We start from the raw sequence: 9512 nt of genomic DNA, 5'->3' as shown, positions 1-9512 counted from the left end.
TGTCTTGTACATCTCATTGCTACAATGGATCATCTTGTATCCTTATTTCAGCATTTTGTTATTTCCCTTCCCCTCCCCAAATTAGAAAAATGTATATACAAGATGCAGGGCACTGGAATCAAATACAATGAAAACAGGGGTTGTACCATGGGGGAAGAATATACAAAAGAAACAAAAAAAAATCACATAGCACATTATAAGTACATTAAAAACAACAGCAACAAAGAAAAACTTCTTGTGTCCCTATCTTGGGGTTCATTTCGCTTAGCATCATCTTATATGGTCATATGTGCATAGCTTTTGACCTTTTCTGCTTGTCCTAGACATACTCTTGTTATTGCAGATAACCATGGGACCTATGTTTCTTTGGGGCTGGCTTACTTCACTTAATATATTTTTTCTAAATATTTCCATTTCCTAACAAATGGGGCAGTGTCATTCTTTCTGATGGAGGCTATAATAGAGTTTGAAGTTTGGTATTGATAGTCCTCCAGCACTATTCTCCCTGGTAAGGATTGCAAATGGGATTGCATGAAATTGCAGAGCTTCTGCATGGCAAAGGACATAGCTAGCAAGATTAATAGAAAGCCCACAGATTGGGAGAAGATCTTCACTACCCATACAACGGACAAGGGCCTCATATCTAAAATATACTTAGAATTCAAAAAATTAAATCCCCAACAACAAATCCTCAAAGAAACAACTGCCCGATCAATAAGTGGGCTAAAGATTTTCAGAGTTCTCTGAAGAGAAAATAAGAATGGCCAATAGACACATGAAGAAATGCTCAACTTCTCTGGCCATAAAAGAAATGCATATCAAAACAACATTGAGATTCACCTCACCCCAGTTAGAATGACTATAATCAAGAAAACAAATAATAACAGATGCTGGAGGGGATGTGGCCAAAAAGGAATCCTACTACACTGTTGGTGGGAATGTAAGCTGCTTCAACCACTGTGGAAGGCAGTACAGAGGTTCCTCAAAAGACTAGACATAGAACTCCCCTATGATCCAACAATCCCACTCCTGGGCATTTATCCAAATGATCTCAAACGAGGCCATTCTAAAGCTACAAGAGCAACTATGTTTATTGCAGCATTATTTACCATAGCTAAGATATGGAGCCAACCCAGATGTCCCTCAATAGATTAATGGATCAAGAAAATGTGGCATATATACACAATGGAATTCTGTGCTTCTGTCAGAAAGAACGACATTGCCCCTTTCATAAGGAAATGGAAAGACTTGGAAAAAATTATATTAGGTGAAGTAAGCCAGAGTCAAAGAAACATAGGTTCTATGGTTTCCCTCATTTGTAATAATTCATGTAAGTCTAGGTTAGTCCTGATAGAGAATTATAATAGCTCAAGAGCTATATACATATGACCATGCAAAATTATTCTTTTTGGGGGAGGTGGGGGCGGTCGTGGGGCCTGAACGCTGGGCCTGGGTGCTGTCCCTCAGCTCTTTGGCTCAAGGCTAGCGCTCTACCTCTTGAGCCACAGCGCCACTTCTGGCTTTTTTCTTTTTGCTTATGTGGTGCTGAGGAATCAAACCCAGGGCCTCATGCATGCAAGGCAAGCACTCTACCATTGAGCCACCTTCCCAGTCCCCATGCAAAATTATTCTAATTGAAATGAACTCCAAGACACGATAACAACAGGTCTTTTCTTTTAGTTGTCAACCTTGATGTCACCCATGTACTGTATCTAGTTCTTTCTTCTCATTTTATTTCATTCTTCTTTTTCTATTGGTTTATCCTTGGCAATCTTCATCTTTGATTCTGGTACCCTCCATCTTATATATGCATTTATCTGATTGGGGGAAGAGAAGGGAAATACCAAAATGCTGAAAGAAGTACAAAAGATGACCCATTACAACAATGATACTCACAGGACACTATGTTGGAAATGAAACTTTAAAACTTCGTGGTGGGGGGGAGAAGGGAGAAGGAAGGGATAGTGGGAGAACAACAATGGAGTGGGTAGCAATATTCAATGAGAAATGTACCCTACTCGTGTAAATGTAACCCCTCTGCACAGCATCTTTACAATAAAATAAAATTTTTTAAAAATCCTCCCTATAAAAACTAATCAACAGTGTACTAACAAGTCATTGGCAGAGTTACTAGGAAATACTTGAAATATAATGTGAATCTTAAATTCAGATATTTACATATATGATAGCAAGATTAATGAAAAAACACTAACCTGCAAGCTTTAAGACCCTGCTGTACAATTAAAGCAGTGCCATCAGGAATATTATGTGTATCTTCAAAATTGGGAAATTGAGAGCATGTGAAATAAGAGAAATTTTTTTCTAGTGGTCTCAAAGTATATTTTTAATCATTTCATTTCTATACTTCAGATAATTAAAAGAGACTAGTGAAATAATCCTGTTAATTTGTTTTAGCCATAGTGTGATTTAAAAAAAGAGAGAATGTCTTTTGAGTTTAGAGGTGTGGGTGTGCGTGCTTGTAATCTCAGCACTTGGGAGGCTGAGAAAGGAGCATTCAAGGCCGGCCTAAGCTACCTAGCAAAGCTCTGTGTCAAAGCACAAATACAACATAAAACAGAAGATTGGTCCTTTGAAAGATAATTTATTCATGGAATCCTTTGCTAACTAAAACAACAACAACTATGGGCAAAATATGTATGATTCCATTTTTGATTATGAGATGTCAATGAGAATTATCAACCATTACTGACTTTTTCTGCCAGTCTTTGGGCTTGGATTCAAGTGCTGGACACTGTCCTTGAGCGTCTTTGCTTAAAGCTAATGTTTTACCACTTGAGCTATTGCTCTATTTTTAGCTTTTTGGTGGTTAATTAGAGATAAGAGTCTCACAGACTCTCTTACCCGGGCTTGCTTTGAACCATGACCCTCAGATCTCAGCCCCTTGAGTAGCTAGGATTACAGGTATGAGCCACCAGTGACTGGCTGACTCTTTTCTTTAGATGCTTTTGGAGGTACACCTCCTACAAAATCTTAAATAATGACTCCCTGCCTACTAATACTCTTTTGACTATTCCAAGTAAATCAGAGCCTAACATTTTCAAAGAATAGTAATTTTATACAATCAATAAAATGTAAATAAGAAAGATAAACTGACAATGATATTTTATAAGAATCTTCTAGTCAAAAAGTTTAACCCATCAACATAAATAAATATAAATGAAGCACAGTTAAAAATATTTACCAGCTTGAAAAGTAAGTAGCCTTATGGCTGTTTCTGCTTAAAAATTATTTCTATCTTTGCTTTAAATAGTTTGAGTAGAAGTATTCTACATCAAATGTCCATGAGTAAAAAATAGCTAAAATCACATTTATTTAGTCATTATTTTATTCCTGATGCAGATACTAAGCTCTGTGTTGGGCCATTTGGCAAGAATAATCGCTATTTAGTTTCATCAATAAGTATTTACAGTGTCTTTTGTGTGTCTGACACTGTTTTAATAAAAGGAAATTTTCAGAGTAATATATTCTTTGTGTGTGTGTACGTGTGCGCACATGCATGTGTATCTGTGGGGGGAGGGTGCGCACATCAGTACTGGAGCTTGAACTCAGGACCTGGATACTGTCCCTGAGCTATTTTGGCTTAAGACTAGTGCTCTACTGCTTGAGCCACATCCCTACGTCTAGCTTTTCCTTAGTTAATTGGAGATGTTATGTCTCATGGAATTTCCTGATCAGGCTGGCTTTAAACTGCAATCCTCACATCTCAGCTTTTTGACTGACTAGAATTACAGGTGTCAGCCACTGGCATCCTTCTCAGAAGAATGTATTCTTTTGCTAAAAAAGACCCTTCTGTCCTAAGGTATTAAGAGAATATGATACCTTGACTTGAGAAGAAGTAGGGATATTCCGATGCTTTTCTCCAATCCAGGATGGGGTACATCTTTTTTGCCAGGGGCCATTTAGATATTTTTAATATAATTTTTGGCCCATTCAAAATGATCAATACATGCAGATGAGTACAGGGAGCCAATTAGAAGAATATATGGAAGCACATGTCCCTTCCTGTACCAAATTACTTGGAAAGTCTTCTAAGGCCTGCGGGCCAGACATTGTCTATCCCTGGTCCTAAAATGCAAATAGAAATGACCAAAGAAGAATCAAGTGATGCTGCTGTTGCTTAAACCAGTGATGCTCTTTTTTTTCTGAATTTTCAATAACTTGTCTCTTGGCAGAGTATCTTTCTCTTTGCTTCCTTTAACATATACCCAATGAGTGGCAGCAGCTTCGCATGGTAGATTGAGTGTCCAATTAGAAAATGAAAGAATTAGCCTCAAGGCCCAGCACTGTGTGACCTTGGACTGATTGCTTCACCTCCCTGAGACACAGCTGCCTCATTTTTAAAGCAAGCAGTTAACCTTAAATGTGTTTTTCCAGCTCAACAATTTGGGACTGTATAATGAAACCCTTTTCCTTATTCTCTAGGTGTTTATGTTGTACTTAGGAACCAGTGGCTTGGAAGGATAGAGATGTGTTCAAGATATCTGAGGTGAATTGCCTCACTTTGGTTAACTTAGAGTATGAGTGCACTAAAGGGATATTGTCAAATAATGTGTTGTAAATGGGAGCTACAATTATGATTTGAATAATTGGATACCATGGATATTAACATGCATCGTGAGTTACCTTCAATGGCTTTGGTGACAGTGGGTAGTGTTGAGAATTTTTCCAACATTTAATGCCTTCCAAAGACTGATATGACTCACTAGGTGGGACCACACTGATAATAGATTCCTCTATCCACCTGTGTCATTTATCAGAAGCTCAAAAGCATCCATCACTGTAATTCCCACTCACTGGGGCAAATGTGTTATTTAGTGTAAAATAATTCAAAAACTATTTTCCTTTGCCTCCAACTCCATTGCATATTCTCTAATGAAATTGACAAGAGGGATCATGCAGTATAAATCTAACACAATATCCTAAAGAGACCAATCTGGATCATTATTTCAGGGTAATTTCAATCTTCTTATAAATCAGAGAAGACAATGATAATCAAAGATGTCCTTAGGTGCCAGGCAAGTTGTTAAGCAGAGTGGAGAGCAATTATGAATGAATTTGCATGTCATCATTGAGTTACCATTGTATTTTTATTTCTTTTAGCCACCAAATGCTCACAGTTGTCCAGGCCTCTGAAACTTTAGAACCAGACTAGCTAGGAGACATAATTGTTTAATCTTCTAGTATTCCAGCCTATCATATGGGCAGAAAAGACTTAAACACATTAGATCTGAGACTGTTGTCTGCATACAAGGCTGTGCCTTGGCTTGCATGGGGGGAATTTAGACTTCTGGTGGCTTTCCATCATTTCTTAACTTATTAAGGTGGCTTACTTGGCCTAGAATATACACACAATAGGCTAAATACCTGCTTCTATCCCCTAAGAGAAACCTTAGTCACTGAGTCTTTAAGGGTCTTCACTGGCTGGTGGCTCATACCAGTCAACCTAGCTACTCATGAGGCTGAGATCTGAGGATTGTGGTTTGAAGCCAGTTTGAGCAGAAATGTCCACTAGACTCATTTCCAGTTAATCACCAAAAAGCCAGAAGTGGAGCTGTGACTCACTAGCTTTGAGGAAAAAGCTAAGGAGCAATACCCAGGTCCTGAGTAAATCCCCCAACGCTAGTAATACATACATACATACATACATACATACATACATACATACACATACATACATAATACACACACACACACATACATACATACATACATACACAGCTTCCCTGATGTCTTGTTTTTGTCACAATTGAATGCTGGGTGGAATCAAACAAATCCTGTATGACTCCACTTGAGGAAGACAGAATTTGTGCCTGGTTTTCTCCAGATTTTACCCCATGCACTTTTTCTCTTTGTCAAATGTACCCTATATTATTTAGCTGTAATACATTTCAGCCATAAGTAACAACTGTGTTTTCAGTCCTGTGAATCTTTCCAGCTAATGGATAATCCTGGGGGAGGCTTTGTGGACCCCTGAATATAGTACTATTTTTATATTCTGAAATCCTAGTGTGTTCATTAGTATTTAAAAGTACATGAACTCTGAATCTTCTATATATTGAGATGTACCCATCTATTATGTACCCATAATTGAGATAATTATATGCTACATTAAATTTTTCAATCAAACAACAGTGAACTGAATTAGAAACTGTTCTGGCCACACTTCTCACATTTTGAAACGCTTTCCAAAGTAAAAATACTTTATCTTAAATTCCTTGGTTAGTAATGAGGTTGAAGATGTTATGTTTGCTAGTCATCTGTATGTCTCATTTTTGTTGGTGGTGGTGGTGGAGCTTTAACTCAGGGCCTGGGTGCTGTCCCTGAGCTGCTTCGTGCTCAAAGCTAGCACTCTACCACTTAAGCCACAGCACCACTTCCAGTTTTTGAGTGGCTAATTGGAGGTAAGAGTCTCTCAGGGATTTTTCTGCCTAGGCTGGCTTGAACTGCGATCCTTAGAGCTCAGCCTTCTGAGTAGCTAGGATTAGAGGCGTGAGCCACCGGTGCCCAGCTCATCTAAATAACTCTACAGACAAGAAATAGAGGTGGGATTTGTTAGGAAACGAAAAGACTTGGAAAAATTATATTAAGTGAAGTAGACCAGGCCCAAAGAAATATAGGTCCTATGGTTTCCCTTATTTGAAATAACTAGTATATGTCTGAGACAAACAGAAACTGTCAGACAAGTTGATGTTAGGCGAAATGAACCCCAAGATAAGGGTTCAAATGTTTTTTTGTTTTTTTTGGGTCCAGTCGTGGGGCCTGAACTCTGGGCCTGGGCGCTGTCCCTCAGCTCTTCAGCTCAAGGCTAGTGCTCTACCACTTGAGCCACAGCACCACTTCTTTTTGCTTATGTGGTGCTGAGGAATTGAACCCAGGGCCTCATGCATGCAAGGCAAGCGCTCTACCACTGAGCCACCTTCCCAGCCTCATGTTTTTTTTTTCTTTCTTGTAATTGTTTCCAACATATTTATAAGATGATTTCTTTGTTGCTTTGTGTGTACCTCCCCCAGGGTATAACCCCTGTTTTGGCTGTATTTGATGTTGATATGATTTGTGGAGGGGAAGGGAAAAAACAAACTGTTTAAATAGGGATACAGGTGGGCCATTACAACAATGAGATGTATAAGACGTTATGTCAAAAAACGAACTTTACAACTTTGGTGGGGTGGAGGGTGGGGGTGGAGGTGGTAGTGGTAAAGAGGTGTGCGGGTGTAGGTGGAGAGGGGAAGGGATGGTATGGGGAAACAAAGGAGGAGGCAACAATGCTTGATAATAAATGTACTCACTATCTTGCCCACATAATTGTAACCCCTCTGTATGGTATTTTCACAATAAAAAATAATAATAAAAGAAAGAAATAGAGGTGGGGAGGGTGGATTGGGAGAAGTATGTGCATTCAGGATGGGGTAAAGAGTTTAGGACAAAGAAGATAGATGTCAGAAAAGTTACCAAAATCAAATCTAGGGTCTTAAGGCCTAATAACTTTTCTCCTCAGACCCAGAATCTTTCTGTTTCCCAGAGTCCTCCTCTGTGAAATACAAATAACAGTACTAGAATCCTAAAACTGTATGAAGTTTTAATTAATTATCATGTCCATAGGGCTTGGCACATCTCTACTGATGCCTCAAAGGATAGACTTAAATCATCTTATGTATGAACTACTGAAGTAGCCTTTTACAGATTTTCACCTCATTGGTCAGCCATTGGGACAATAATCATTCTTTCTTCTTTTCTCCAAAGTCCACAGACACCATTTTCTCCTACACCAAGGAGAATACTCTGCCTGGCTTTCAACGTTGTTTCTGTATTTCAGTAATTTTTGTCTTCACTCCTCTATTATCAGTGGTTTTAAAACTGAACATAAGTTAAAATCATCTGGACCACTTTTTAAAATGGAGTCTACTTCACCTGCTACTCACCCTGGAGTTTCTGATTTAGTAATAATCGGTAGGGTTTAATATATGCTGCTGGTCTAGAGACCATCGCTCTTTGAGAACCACAGCTACAGGTGGATATAGTGGCACCCACCTGTATTCCCAGCACAGAGGAGGTTAAGGTGGAAGAATCATAAGAGTCCAAGGGTAACATGGATTAAATAGTGAGTTCCATTCCAGCCTGGGCTACATAGTAGGACTGTGACTGTTGGAAGAGGAGGAGGAGGAGGAGGAAGAAGAAGAAGAAAAAGAAGAGACTAGAGCCCTATGTTCTATTTCTTTGACTTAGTTTTCAGTCAGTTAGCTTTCTGTCAATTCTTCCTTCTCACATCCATTCATTATATTTTCCTTGCCTGGAACTGTTTCTCTGTTATAACTTGAAGATCCTATCCAGTCCAGTTTGCCTCACTGATGTGTCTGTTCTTTGAAGTAGTATTGGTCAATATAGTCTGTATGACACAGTTTAATTCTTTGTTTCTATTATATTTCATACAAACAATATGTATATCTAAGAATGTAATTTTTAGTGCTTAAGCTTTTAAAATAATATGATACATAGTAATTTACATATTTATGAGGTATAGTATATTATTTCAATATGTATATGCAATTTGTAATGATCTGTTGTAATGATCTGTAATGATCAGGGTAATGGGCATATATTTCACCTCAGACATTTATCCTTGTGCAGGAATCATACTAATCTGTGTATTGTTTCTATCTTAGTACATGTAATCAGCATGAGCATATCAATATATATTTTATGGTGAGAAATATATACATACATATATGTATGTATGAATCTCAGATCTCAGCCTCCAGACTAGTTATGATTACATGTGTGAGTCACCGGCATCTGGCTGAGACCCTTTTATTGTCTCTGCATTTCCCCCTACTCCCAGATTCTCACATAAGAGTGAAAGATTATTTAACTGATTGATTCATATGGCAAGTCCATACATTTTGATTATGACATCATCTGCTTTTTATATTGTCCTTAGTTAGGCATTGCACAAGGTAAGAATTACACAGTTCTCAGTTCTGTGTTCAGCCTTCACGCAGAAGTCACACTCTAGCTCTCAGGTCTGCTGCGTGAATATTGCCTGTCATATCTTTCCAAATGTGTATCTATCTTAATGCACTCAGAATTACAGGGCAATGACTATTACAGCAGATTCTACATACAACAACGTGCATGATTACAGCCTTATGCTTAATGGCAAATGCTAGCTGATTGTTTTGTTCTGCCTCAGAGTGAGGAAGAATGCAGTAAAAAACAATTTGATGCTAACTGCTGCTTCTGAAGCTTTGTTGTATTTCAAGTGCCTCCAACATTTATGACACTGGCAGACAGTCAAGAGACATGCAGCATTTTATTTCACTCCATGTAAAACGGAGTACACATTTGTTTCTTCAGTCTCTGATACTGTTACTGAACAGATGTGGCTCTTTTCAGGTTCAGATAAAAAAATATCTTACTTAATTTTATGATGGCTTGGGGTTGTGCTTTTCACAAAGCATCATTCAATGTAAAATGAATAATGTGGAAGTCAATCA

The sequence above is a fragment of the Dipodomys ordii genome, unplaced genomic scaffold (assembly GCF_000151885.1).
Source record: "Dipodomys ordii isolate 6190 unplaced genomic scaffold, Dord_2.0 Scaffold116, whole genome shotgun sequence".
Classification (NCBI taxonomy): domain Eukaryota; kingdom Metazoa; phylum Chordata; class Mammalia; order Rodentia; family Heteromyidae; genus Dipodomys; species Dipodomys ordii.
The sequence above is the reverse complement of the archived record's forward strand: the minus strand, read 5'-3'. Positions refer to the sequence as shown.